This window comes from Acomys minous, assembly GCF_964271855.1.
Source record: "Acomys minous genome assembly, chromosome: 3".
Lineage (NCBI taxonomy): Eukaryota > Metazoa > Chordata > Mammalia > Rodentia > Muridae > Acomys > Acomys minous.
Genome location: NC_140485.1, coordinates 52,633,300 through 52,648,113, shown reverse-complemented (window position 1 = coordinate 52,648,113; position 14,814 = coordinate 52,633,300). Strand labels below are relative to the sequence as shown.

At 44.7% G+C, this 14,814-nt stretch overlaps 1 protein-coding gene across 1 annotated transcript in view; it reads right to left on the bottom strand.

The window, feature by feature from the left end:
• Positions 1 to 14,814, bottom strand: part of EXT2 (exostosin glycosyltransferase 2) — a gene marked incomplete at its 5' end in the record, with an annotated part of 122,687 nt that overhangs the window by 45,924 nt on the left and 61,949 nt on the right. The window lies entirely within an intron of this gene.

Below are 14,814 nucleotides of genomic sequence, written 5' to 3'. Positions count from 1 at the left end.
AGTTAAAACAACAAATGGCATTCCCAGGGAGAGAAGATATTTTAAAATATCTATCAAAGATTGGAAAGAACTCTTACATGTTAAAAACCACAAAAGATGTGTGTGTGTGTATGTGTGTGTGTGTGTGTGTGTGTGTTTTAAGGATGAGGTTTGTAAGCTAAAAGATAGTAAAATATTCCAAGCCAGTGAAGAAGAAGAAAAAAAGAGGAAAATATGACAGAAAACAAAACAACATACAAAAAAAAAATTTAAACCCACAGAATATGAACAAATGAATCTACCAAAGAAATGAAGCATGGCCTCGGTACATGACAGGAGAGGAGGAGCTTCAGAAGGCATGGGACCAAGAAAGAGCGAACACAGGGGTATTTAAAATAGAGAAAGAAACAAAACAGGAAGAGAAAACAGTGAAACAAGCCATCATTTGCACAGGGGAGACCAGGGACACTCTCAGCAAAAGTGAATCTGGGTTGCGAACATGAATTTGCTGAACAAGTCTCAATATCTCTCTGTAAACTAACAATTTGGTCAAAATAAAGCTTTGTAAGTAAAAGGAAAGAATAAAAGAAATACAATCTTTTACCTACTATTGGAATGTTAAATTATTTATTTATGTTTTCTTGAGACAGGGCTTCTCTGTTTAACAGTCCTGGCTGTCCTGGACTCTTTGTAGACCAGGCTGGCCTCGAACTAACAGAGATCTTCCTGCCTCAGCCTCTTGTGTGCTGGGATTAAAGGCGTGTGCCACCAAAGCCCTAGTTACAGTGTAAGTGAAAATTCTTCTGTGCTAACGACAGATAGGAAACTATTGTTCAACTGATCTTACACATTTTCAGAGCTTCCTTGGAACAGAATTCCTATTTTCTACAACTCACCCATTTCAAGCATACAGCAGGGCCTGGGGAAATGGCTCAGAAGGTAAGAGTGTTTGTTGAGCAAGCACGAAGACATCCCTAGAACCTAAGTAAAAAAGCCGGCCATAGCCACAAGTACCTATAACCCCAGTGCAGTGGGGAATTGAGACTGAAGAATTCCTAGGGCTTCTCAGGTACCCAGGCTAGCTCAAGAGGAGAGCCCGGGCTCAGTGAGACAGCCTGTCTCAGGGCATAAGACAGAGTGGAGATAAAGACCTATGCCCGATGTCCTCTGCTGGCTTCTGTACGTGAAAAGAGGTATGTGCACCCTATCCTCCCTCCCAACACACATGCACTATACACACACAGAATACAATGGTTCTTGTATACTATCTTATTTTTCTTTAACTGTGATAAAATATATGTACCATTTCCCATCTAAGTGACTTGTAAGTACAATCAGTGTCATTAACTAGACCCACAATTGTATGTTAGCAAGTCAACAGCCCAGAACAGCAGTTTCCATGAGGAGGAGAATGTGGAAAGTCCCATCTGTCATTCTGGCTGCTCTACACTTCCCTGTAACCCTTTAGTCTCTGGATTCCCATGGTACCCTATCAATCTCATCTATGCCACTGATGGACACCCATCACCACACATGTGATAACAGCTGTCTGCCAGATGTGACAGTGGGGGCGAGGAAATGTACACAAACACATGGAGTACACATGGAGACTCGGGGAGTCTGAATGGGATTCCTGCAGCCCTAATATGACCAGGATATTAAAGCCTATGTGGCCAGAGGTGGCCATCATTAGAATTCATAGCTGGGAGACAGGACATCACATTGACCCTGAGCTGCAGTCTGAGGATAGCGGCTGGATTTTAGTATCCGTACCCTAGAATCTTGCTACCTTCCTAGGAATCCTTTGTGTCTTCTGCTTCAAGACTCATTCTTCATCTTGCTCTGACTTTTGTGGAACAGAAAAGTCTGCAGGTGACCTTAGCCTTAAGTCACAAGTACTCCTTCAGGAGTGTTCAGGTGCTCTCTGCCATTACCATCCCAATCTACATGTCCAGAAATGATGTGCCTTACACTTGGAAGAACACCATTTAAAGAGAAGAACTGTTTAGACCAGCTAATGTGTGGAACTAGGCAAGACTCGGTGAGCGGCCCCTGAATGCCATGCACAGGGTTTCATATGCATTAGCTCCTTAGAGACTCAACTCCCAAGATAGGGTTGTTCTCATCACAGGTGATGGGAGTTCAAGGAGATCTAACCTGTGCGTGATAAAGCCTAAGCAGCTCAGGTGACGAACTTGGGAACGCCAGCGTCTCCCTTGTTCTTTCACCTACGCTCTCGGCTGGGTGGAGCTCCAGAACGGGGAGGGGAAGGGGATGCCAGCGTTTGATATATCCATCTCTTCACTGAGACACGAGTCCTACAGATTTTTGATCCTTATGATCAATTTTGGGCCAATAAGCAAGAATCTACCCTCAAGAACCGTGACCGCAGAAAGTACATAAAAAAACACAGCATGTGCAACAACCCTGAGACAAAGCGGGCACATAAATTTGCAAAGGTAAATATCCCACAGATGCAGAAGGAAAAACGATTAAAACAACAAAACAAGGCCTGTGCTCTGGGAGGAGGGAGGAGAGTGCCAACACACTTGGACGCCCGGGCAGCAGGGACAGAAAAAGGTCCAGAGACACGCAAAGCCAGCTTCAGAGGGTGGGCGCCCTGGAATCTAACCCGAGGCACCGTCTGATTTCAAGGTGCTGCCAGGAGAAGAGGCTGTCTCTGGTAAGATGGCAGATTTCCTCCCGGGTACCCTTAGAAAGTGGGTGGTCAGGGAAGGGAAAAAGGAAAGGAGCAGTTTGCTGGGAAGAACTGTCATTTCCCATACTACTGGCCTGTATCCCAAGCAGGGCTGGAGCACTGGGGAAGGCAGCACATGGGGGGCAGATGGAAAGGAGCTTAAGGGACTGAAACCTCGCCAGCCCTTTCCTGGAACTCCAGAGGCCGAGATGAGCATAGGAGGCACATGTGAGCTACAGATCCATCAGTCAGACACCATTCTACTGTGGACCCGCTGCCAGGGCTCCGTCAAGCGACTCCCAGGGTGAGTCAGCGCATTTGGAGCAAGCTAGGCAGTCATGAGGCTTTGATCTGAGTCCGGTTTCTCCTTCTTAGTAGCTGTGCAACTTGGGCAAAGTGCTTCACGTCTCCTGTGCCTCAGTTTCTCTCTTATATCCCATGGCATTGCTGCTACCATTCCAGGGGATGCTACTTGGCACAAAAGTGGGCAATGTAGGGTCCTGGGCATCTACAGACACTGGGGAAGTGGAGCCAATGACTGAGCTTATGTAGCTGTTTTCTACATGTGTCAAAAGTGGCAATCTCAGGTCTCTCAGCACACGGGTTGTCTGTGAAGCCCCGCCTTCCCTCCAGCTTCACCAGCATTCCCCAGTGTCCTGGTTTACCTGAACTCTACCTCTGCTACTCGTCCAGATACACTATTTTTATTTCCATGAGTTGCTCTTTCCCTTCGGAGCATCTGTTCTAACCACACTGAAGACTCTGTGAGGGCAGGAGACATAACATCCAGTACCTGGGCAGTGCCTGCTGCTACTCAAAGCTGGAGAACAGAAGTCTTGTATATGACCACCCAGGCCCTGCTCCATTTGTCCTCTACGTAAAGACAGGAAGCCTGAGTTTTGAAACAGTTTCCCACTTTGTTAATTATCCTAGAAGTACTCCCCAAGAATCTCACCATGTTCAGAAGTGTAGGATTTTATTGCAATATTTAACTAAAGGGGAGGCCTTGCCATTGATTGGCTTTATGACAGGAAAACATATTTCTGTCATCAGTCATTTCCTCATCTTTAAGAACAGGACCGTGGCAGTATACCTACTTCCCTGTGGAGTGATGGTTAAACAAGATTCTGTGTGCCAACACTTAGGATAGAACACATGGCTATTAGTTTAAAGCAAACACGAAGTATACCCTGTTCCTCCCACTGTGCGTCTGTGTCCGACACAATACATTGGCAATGCAGAGACCATTCCTACCCGTGTTGTTTCAGGAACACATTTGTTCTGTCTACATTTCATAATCATAACCTCAAGCCTAGATCAGTGTTCAAGATGCAAAGATGAACCCATCCCTCACTGTCAGAACAGTGAGGTAAAGTAGGTAGGGAAGGCAACAGAGTAGAGTGGTAAATTACAATGCCAAACAGCAGGCAGGACAATGGGGTGTCAAACAAGATTCCACAGGAGCCAGGAGAAATCCAACAGCACCCCCCACCCTGGGGAGGCAAGCTGCAGAAGGCAGAATCAGGCAAGAGCAGCCAACTGAGCAGCTCCTGCAGAGAGTTCAGCAGACAGGGGAATTTCTCAGGGCGACACATCAGAAAGGCTGAAGCCATAGCCTGAGAAGCCTAGACTAACAGGCCTTTTCTGTTCTAGGACCGGCTTGTTTCTTTTGAAGCTCTCTTCTCCTGAGTGGTGCTTTACTGATGAGCGAACATGGCTACCCTTACAGTTCATGGGTTGCAATGGGCTTTTGCACCAAGCACCACCCCCTCCTTAAACACAACCCCATTTGGCTGCAGAGCTCAGCAGCAGGGTGGAGCAAAGGTAGCTTTTAATTGGGGCACATGCCTTCACAGAAGCTCCGTGCCACTGGAGTAAGGTCAACAAACCAAGTCCAGAGAAATATCCCCCCGGAGAGGGACATTTAAAAAAAAAAAAAAGGCATTTAGTCACCTCTGAAATACCTTTTAGGACTGACCCCTGCTGGCTGGTCACAGAGAGTGTCTACAGTCTGGGACCTCTTGACCCCACTTTCTGCAGGAAATCAGGCAAATTTAAACCTCCATAATTTACTCAAGACTCTGACTTCTGCCAGGAAAAAGCAAACAATGCTGGCAATTAACCCTGGTGCCTGATTAAGTCTCCACTATGGCAAGATGTGCCCAGCAGTGGGCACAGGAAAGAAGGCAAAGCCATCCATGAGTTAGGATGGTAGTGTACCAAGGCAATCCAAAGCCATCATCACAGGAAACCGCTCGCTCAAAGACATTAGGAGGTAGATGAAAAAGTGTGTGGTATTTTTTACAAAGCACTGGCTTTGGCCAAAACACCTAACTCTTACCTCACCCATCTTCCCACTCTGCTTGCCTCACCCCTACGATGGTATTTGCTATGGAAGTTCCATAACCTTTTACTGTTAAACTGCAGTCTCACAAAAGCAGTTCATAAAAGCCATGGCGACCGTGCAGTCACAGTGCCAGCCGTAGGGAAGGAAGTGCTTGTGGGCTCCCTTCTGGCAGACTCAGGTTTCAGGATGCCTTGCAAAAGAGGCCTGAGGACACCTAGCTCAAAGTCAAGGGCAAGCAAACGGCTTCTCCTTCAAAAGACTAAGACTCAGGTGACCAGATACACATGGAGGAAGGTGTTCCTGTCCCTCTGCAGCCCTGTCCTGGAGTTCTTAGAAGCAGAGATTATAGCCTGAAGCCATCCTGGCCACTGTTGCTGTGCAAAAACAAAACAGCCTTTGCCAGCTATTCTGAAAAGGTCTTGCTGGGTTGACTTGGGGACTGTAAGGATCAGGGAGAGGAAAGGCACATTTCATGAGTAATTACAGGCCTCCATCAACCTGACCAACCCCAATACTAGCACAGGAGATGGCAAGGACCACTGGAAACCCAATTCCCATTGCTCACCACGTCAGAGACGCTTTACGTCCCTCTGAATAACTTCACACAGAAACAAGAGGCTTGGACAGACATTTGAGTCAGCCTGTATTTGATGTAAACAGAGGTACTTTCCTGAGCGAAAAGTGAGATGTCAGAGATGAGGGGAAGACGGGGCCGGCTATTCCACAGAAGCCCGGAGCCCCTGTAATGAGCAGCCTTACCTATGCCTACCTTGATAGAAAGGGCAGACTTGTTGTTTTGAAGTTATCAACCCTTACCTCAATGTGGTTTCAATTATGAATTACCAGACTAACGTGGGGGGAGAAAGCTTTGATTTATTCTTTTTTGCTCCAATTATGCATGATGTGTTCCCGCAGAAGACTTTGAAAAGTATTTCATCATGCTTCTTATCCTGCACTGGTCAAAGGGCAACAGCGACAGGGGTTAACCCTTTCCTTCCCCACCCAGGTTCAAAGAGACTACGGGTGGATGTGGGCCAAGGCCTCCAGAGCAAAGAAAGCTACGAGAGGGTTAAGAGTTCATATCATGTTACCCACTCATACAAGGGTGGTGTCCCCTGTCCAAAATGGTGAGATGATATTTATGTTAATGGTTACTGGGAGATATGAAAGGGGCAATCAGTAATGTGGCCCATGCTGCCTTAACCATTAAACCTCTACAGCCCTCACTACCCACAGCTTTCTTCCTGGCCGTGCTGAGGGGCCCAAGTGTGTCTCCAAGCAAAAGTTCTTAGTTTACAGAGGAAAGATTTGAAGACAAATCTGGAGTCGACCGGCTGCCACCCAATAATACTTGTTGCTCTGAAAAACAAGAATAATGCCAAAGGCCAATTTTCACATGAAACAGACACATGAAAGATAAAGATCAAAGGCCAGAAGACAGAGACAACTGTCAACTACGATGAACAGAGGCTGCCCGACTATAGTCCCATCTCCAGGAATTTCCTCAAATGCTTCTTTCTGGCATGGTGGGGAGGGATGTTTCTGACCACATCTTTCTCCCTTTCCATCTCAAGACGCAGAGCCAGAATGATGAGGGTAAATTCAAACACATCTCTGTTCTCTAAGTGTATGGGGTCTTCTTTGGAGACGAGGCTTGGTATGGCCTCCTAGCCATGCATGTATTTGGATTAATTTGCTTTGTGGTTCATTGGTCTTCCTAGGTCTGAGCCCTGGCGCCATATAACAGTTCTACAAAGTCTCGGCCACCATCTTTTCCGAAAAAGCCTCTTTCTCTTCTATGTCTCTTTTCCAGCAGCTCCAAGTGGGTGCACCATGTTGGCTGTCCATCTCCGTTCTCCACATCACTTCACAGTTTCCACCGCAGTCTCTTTGGGCTCTGTTCTAGCCATTTCTTTGGATCTAGTACTCTAGTCTACACTGGGAGTCTCACAGATAGGTTTCTGATGCTCTTACTCAGGTTTCATGATTTTGTGGTTACTGACGGGGGCTGGGGGGGGCTACTCACTTCTCTTCAAACTTCCTGGAAAGGATTGAGACCCAGACAGAAGATAAATTCCTCAAGACAGGGTCTGAGTTCCAGGGCCATGCTCTGGACTAGCTTATTTGGACTAGCCTCATGGTGTGACTTTGGCCCATGACCTACATAGGGTGGGATGGTTTGTGAACACAGCTCTCAGCACTGGGCCAATGTAGGCAGGTCACCAGACACAGCTGTCTATGTCTTGGTGTGGATGGGTCACAGGTGACAAGTTGTGCTCTCTACCCCCCCATTTCACACAGTGATTGGGTTGACCCTTCGGATCACTAAAGATTATGGATTCCCACAGTGAACACTTGCTATGCACCCATCCTCCCAGGGCACCAGGGCCAATCTGTTCTGGAGCTCAGTTTCCTTTCATGTCAGCTCAGCAACAGGTTAAAACTGATCCATAATACTTATCTGGTGGTTTAGTTACTCAGTAGGGAGAAATCTTTCTACATTTACATGGTCAAGTTAGTCATGCACCACCATGTTCCTTGTTTAATTTGAGGGCCAACTTCGTGTGTAATATGAAAATAATTCTCATGAAAATTTGGCAGTAATTCTAATAGTTGAAATGATGGAAACAGAGAATTTCCACACAGGACATGCCCTTTACTTCTTCACTCCTCTGTTTCCTCACCCAAAAAGCAATGTGGTTCATCAGTATGGTGGCTGATGGTGAGGTACTACAGATCACACCCAGGGCATCATGCATGCTAGGCAGGCACTCCACCACTGAACTACACCGCAGCCCAGGAGGAAGGTCCTGAAATAAACATGTCTCAGTTCCTTCACCTGTAAGAGCCGAATGAACAGAGTGCTGCTGTTGCGGGTAAAAGGACCACACAACAGAAATATTTAAGACAGTCACCTGGGTACAAAGAATGTCCCTCTGTAAATTCCAATTTTCCTCTACAGAGTTCCATCCGATTCGAAATTCATGTTTCCATAAGATAAAGCACTGCACAGCCTGACCTCTGTATCTGTGGTGCTTGTGTACAAAGATTCAACAAAGTGTGGATTGAAAACACTTGAGAGGAACACTAAATCTGTAAGGAACGTGTAGAGACTTTCCTTTCTTGCTCTTATTCCCTGAGCAATAAAGTAAAACTGATGTTTCAAAGCATTTACACTGACTCAGGTATTATGAGCAACCTAGACATTACTTGTCTATAAGAGAACGAGCACAGATTGTGTGCAAGTACACTGCTTTACACTAGAAGCTTAATCATCAGGGGACTTTGGTATCCATGGGGATCCTGGCACCAATCCCCTACAGATGCTGAGGGTCGGATGCATCAGTGACTGTAACAGTAACAACTTTTTTAAAGTACTGTGCCATTTATACAATTCTTCATTGTAAATTATACCTGTGATTTTCATAATCATCTTACTTAAGAATCACTCTCAACGATTCCCACTTTACAAATAAAGATGATGAATTTCAAAGAGGTAAGAAACCTACACAAGGTCACTGAATGCTCTTGAACTCAGATTTGATTCCAAAATGTCCTTTCCTTTGAAGGTTCAGGCACTAATAAGCAATCAGGAATTAACTGCTCCGCTGCAGCCATTACCATCCCTAAGCCCAGACCTACAGCTGATCAAACTGTTGCAGAGGGAGAGTCCCTCGGCCACCTCAAGTCACTCAGATCATGAGCAGTAAAGGAGGATTAAATGCACAGTTCAGAAATGTCTGGGTCACAGTTAGCTTACTGAAGGCTCAGGGGTTAAACCCACCTGACTGCCTCTTGAAAAATTCCTGCTATTATCTGAGGCTTAGCCACTTCAGTCTTTTCTCTATATAGTCCCGAACTTTGCATCTGGCCAGATGCCCACCCTTCGTTTATAGTGCCAAACTACTGTCAAGAAGAGCAGGAAGGGTGGCCGCTGATTGCTTTTCAGGTAGTAGAGGAAAAAGTTGACATTTCATCTTCCTATTGCTTGGAAAAGAAGGCAATCATTTATAAGAACCCTCATCTGGCTGTGGCCTCCATCAGTGGGATGGACAGAAGCCAGTGAAATGGCTCAACATAAGCCATATTAAAAGAATTTGGAATGAGCGAAGAGAGGATTCCAGATGTTGATACTTTCAATAATTCATGAGTTATAACAGTCTGCAAGCAATAAATTTCACTACATATATCTATGATATGACTGCTTAAGATATTGGCAAAAATAATAACCATTGATTTTATTGGTTTACAATTTGATATATTAAAAATAACAATTCCACCGTTTGACAGGGATAGTACACAAGATTTGTAAAAAATAGTACTTGTGTAGTGTTTTTAGAACAAAGACTTATACACAATCATCAGCCCTCGACTTCATGAGGATGCTGACAACATCTGAAAGAAAGACTTCCATGAAAAATCTCATAATTTACTTGATGCTAACAAACAAGACTCACACGCAGTCCAAAGGCAGAAATGAGACTACTAAGGCTCTACTTCTCATGAGAGGGTAGGCGAATGTACAATCTCACCCAACTGTCTCATGTCTGAACAACTGTAGCAGTTTGAAAGAACACACATGTAGACTCATGTGCTGGCAGCCCGCTGGCTCTATCAGTGAGGCTGGCTGTGAGCGGGGAAGATGGCACAGGCGCTCTTGGATTGATTGAATTACAGCTTACAACACTGGAGCTCAAAGTGCCACCACAGTTATGACCAAGAAAGCCAGAGGTTTGTTTTGTTTTTGTTTGTTTGTTTGTTTGTTTGTGTTTTTTTTTAATGGCTGTGAGCTAACAAGAGCGGGGCACTCGGGAAGAGCTGGTAAGTGGAAGGAAAAAGCCTCCACCACAGCACAACCATTTCCTAATTCTCTGGAATTTTGCTAAGACATATGTTTTGTCTACTGTGTTTTCCTCCATTTCTTCTTGGGTGGGTATGTGCCCGGGAGTGGGGGCAGGGGGTGAGAAGGCAGGAACCCACAAAAAGAACATGAAAGGAAACAATGATGGATACGGGTCTGATGAATTTGTAGAAGCTGAAATACATGGAGGTCTTCTTTTCAAAAATCCTCTTGCTGTAAAACACATAGAAATGTAGAGGGAAATACAACAAAACTCGTTTTCAACCTGCAGCTGAGGCCACAGGAAAAAGAACAAAGTGGAAACTCAAGGGGAGTGGGAGACACTGGGGCTGGGGCACAGCGGCACCCAGGAAAGCACAGGCTATGACTGTGCACAGTGGCGGCCAGTGTCAGTGGCTCTGTGGCAGACTTGCACTTAAAGCCCATGTGATCAGTGAAGGAAGAGGAGCAGGAAAAGGCATCCACAAGAGACACGAGCAATAGAACGGCATTCCTCTTTCTGGACCCGGACTTAGGGTGGTGACAGAGGCTCCCCTTGGGCAAGTTTAATGGGAGGTAGCCTTCATGCAGGTTTGGGCTTAACAGAGTCTACGTGAAGGTATGGCTACTCTAGCTGAGGGGCTGAGGCAGGACAGTGATTCATCTCTATGCTACCTCTGGAGTACTTGAAGAAGCTTTAGCTCCTTAACTAGTAAGCAGACAATAAAGAAAGAAATGAATGAAATGGAGTGAACAAGGCCCCTGGAAATACTCTCTCTGCTCAGGCTGCAACAATCTCCACAAAACGCAAAACAAAACAAAACCCTCACTGAAGATGAACTCATGCTCCAAAATTATAAAGCCTCTAAGGAAACACACACCCAAAGCAACAGACAGTTAACCAATGACAAGATGAGACCGAAGAAGGAATTCAGAAAACTGGAGAAGCAGAGACTGTAAGGCAAATGTCTCAGAATCTTAAAGACATAAATGAAACTAAAGGGAGTCAGGTGGGTTCAGAGTTCAAGGCTGGCCTACGATATATAGTGAGATCCTGAGTTAAACATAAAAACAGAAGGGCTGGATAAAACACTCTGCAGTCACAGCTGAAGAAAATGCGGAACGGCTGTAAAACATATTATCCAACACAGAGACCTAAAATGTGGAAAACCTGAGAAGCAATAAAACCAACAAACAGAAGATAAAGGCAGAGGGAAAAAAGTCAACCATGAACAACAGGATTCCAGAAGGGATGAGGAGTGAGAAATAAAGGTGACTAATGTTCATAGCATAGATGAATGGAAATTTTCCAAAATAACTAGCAACAGGGTGCTCAGGTTGAGGAAGAAAATGAAGCCCCAGAAACAGGGACCCGCTGGCAGTCTGCTCAGGCTGCTCGGGCAGCAATCCACATGGCATTCAAATTAGAGGGTGCAAATTTGAAAAGTAAAAGGATATTTACAGTTTGGAAAGCCACTGCTTCCTGCATATGACACATAAGAAAAGGAAGCAGTACTGAGGCACTGGAAAAGCCTGGAAGAAACCTGTGATTCAAGCCATCATCACAACAGGATAGACTGATGCTGTGTCCTCTGACGAGACAAGAACACATACTTTTGTATATTACTGACAAAAGTGCGTAACTTGGATCTAACCAGGCAAAAGCATCAGATACTTCAGATCCAAAGATGTCTTAGGAACCCTCCTTCTCACTCCAAATAAGGCCCCTGCTGGTCTCTTGCAGCTTACTTCTATTCTGTACACGGCAGCTTTGTTTTTGAATAAAGCTCCCCGCTGCTTTGCAGAAGAAGAGGGGTGTATGTCTTACTTATGACAAGTTCTCTTCAAAACATTCAAAAATATCACCCTGCGAGACAAAGAATAGCTGAGAGATTGCTCTTGACCTCAGGTGTGCAAGTGACACAAGGCAGGATCTGGAAGTCCCTTTGCTATGATGGACGCTGTCAGGATAACAAAGTCTGAGTATTCCTCTGACAGTGAGATGGTTCTGTATAACAAAGTCTGAGTATTCCTCTAACAGTGAGATGGTTCTGTATGAGAAATACTCAAGAGTAAAGGTGCATGGTACCTGTCGAAAATAGCTGTCCTCAGCCCATGGGTTGAAACATCTTTGGGGGTTGAATAACCCTTTCACAGGGGTATCATATCAGACATCCTGCTTATCTGATATTTACATTACAGATCATATCAGTAGCAAAATTACAGTTATGAAGTAGCATTGAAAATAATTCTATGATTGGGGGGGACACCACAACATGTGGAACTGTAGTAAAGGTCACAGCATTAGGAAGGTTGAGAACCATTGTAGAAGGTTCAGGAATACACCTATATATGTGCACATGGAAAAATGCAACTATCATAAAATACTAACAGCAGAGGAATCTGGATAAGGAGTATATAAAAATCACTGCTTTTTAAAAATTTGATTCTAAACTATATCAAAATAACAGTGCTAGGGATACAGGTCAGGGGTATACCATCTACTGAGCACACACAGGGCCTGGGTTCAAACCATAGCTTCAGAAAAACAAAGAAAAAAAAGAAATAGGATTTTTAGCCAGGTGTGGAGGCATACACCTACAGTACCAGAGCTCATTGGTCTGAGACAAAAACAATACTTATGTCCAAGCATCCAAGACCAACCTGGGCAATAGTGAGTCTCAAAAACCAAAAATAATGAACAAAGAAAAGTCAGACTAATACTGAATGATGTAGAAAAGCAAAATCAATCAATCAATCAATTGCTTCCCAAGAGTGGTGACAAGAAGACTCAGAGACATTGGAGCTCTGGAGGCATTCAATAAGAACAGCTAGCCAAAGATCCCGTAAACCTAAGGCATAGAAAGGGCAGCCCATAGCCAGGCTTTGCAGAGGATAGTTTATTCCATGGGGCAAACGAGCCTGAGTCCAGACTCACAGTCCCCAAAACCAGGAGGTGCGTTGTGATGGCAGTTCCTGGTTGTCAACGTGACTACATCTGGAATGAACTACAATCCCAGAAGTGGAGGGCACCCCTGTGAGAGAGTTTCTGCTTGGTTTGAAGTGGGTGAAGCTTCTTCTAGTCCGGGCCTTTGAGGCAGGAAGACACACCTGTAATAAAGGCCACCCCTTCTGCTGGAAGTCTACATTAACATGGGAGAAGGAAGCCTTTGCTCTCCTGCTTGCCTTTGCTTTGCTAGCGCATCCATTCCTTCACGGGCGCTGGAGCCTAGGTCTTCAGGGTTCTAGCATATAAAGACCAGCTGCAGCATCCAGCCTTGTGAGACTGAGCAGCTACCCAGGAGGTGGGGGATGGGGGAAGGGGACAGGAGATTAAGAGAGAGAGAGATTCATTCCATAAGGCCCATGACTCTAGAGAACCCTGACTAGCACACAGGGTGAGGTACCATCTACAAAATGAAGAAGGGCCATCTCCTTCCCTTACTCAGCTTCCAAATGCTTGCAGCCCACATCTATTCATCCCTTCTCTGACTCTCGCCCTGTGGCACAAAGATGACTCCACAGAGCAATAAACCAGTCTAAGAGAAATAACCATTAACACCAACATTTGGGCAAATGCCTGGGTCCCCATCTCCTGACCTGTGTGCAGCCAGCCCATTGGTAAAGCCCACCTAAGCCCAGAGCTTTCAGTCGGCTTTCTGTGCCTCATTCACGAGAGCTGATGTTATGACTGGCCAGGTATTTAAAGAAAGCTCTCACTATAAAAGAACAAATAAAAAGTTAGAAAATAAATAAAGAGGAAGTAATGTAAGTAAATAAAACCACAAACAATATCTTTTGGAGATGGGAAATAATGGATCCTTAAAATAAAAACTGATATATGAAAGATTAGTTTGGAATAAAATTTTGTTTTTTTTTTAATCAAAAGAAAAGTTAAAATATAAAGGAAGAATATGTCACAGAAGTGAGAGCAGAAAGATCAGGCCCAGCAAGAAAAAAAGCAGGGCTAATCCACACATTCACCACCCAGGTGGCATACACTGCAGAAAGGAAGGGCAGAAGAAGAAAATAATAAAAGACAAAGAAGAAGAAAGAAAATGCCTCTGCACTGAAAGGCATGGATTTCCAGCTTGTCAGCAGTGTCAGCAAAAACACTCATGCAAGGGCACATTATCCTAAAATTTTAGAACACAGAAAGTGCCAAGGGAGTGTGTGTGTGTGTGTGTGTGTGTGTGTGTGTGTGTGTGTGCATGTGTGTGTGTACAGTTAAACATTAATAGCCAAGAAAGACCGGGAGACAACAGAGCAATGATTTCAGAGCTCTGAGTAAAATCTGCTCCACAGTTCTCAGTGCAACCACTCATCACTGGGAAATAAGCACATTTTCAGACTGGGCGTTAGCTCCCTCTCTCTCAGGCACTGCACTAGGCAGCTCTTTGGAAGGTAGAAAACAGAAAAGGGAAGGTGTTAGGCCCCAGAACACGAGAATTGCAGAATGGCAGAGGGTCAGGGTAACAGCTATACAGAGACCCAAAAAGGAAGGAGGGCTTAGAAACCAAAGCCCAGAAGCCTAGACTTGACCTGAGCTAACTATTTTACTATCTTAACCAGAGTGGTTAGTGAAAACCATTTGCAATAGAAATGGTTTGCAATGAAGCAAAGTAGAAAGAAAAAAGTAGCTATTAACTCCCTAGAAAACAGGGACTCTTAGTACTATCCAGATGGAGACTCAATTATGCATAAGGTAAACACCATCCTAAGGACAAGTGCCGGTCAGATGCACAAACAAAACAAAACAAATACCCAACAACAACAACAACAAAAAACAAAACAAAAACAAAAAATAAAAACCCACACACTCAGGGGAAACAGAGAGAATGAGAGAAAAAGCACCAATTTGGACAAAGTGCAAAAAATGTCTCTTAGTGAGAAAGTCTTAAATTCCACTATGAGCATTTTGTATGGAAGCAGGATGGCGGCCAGAGGGGA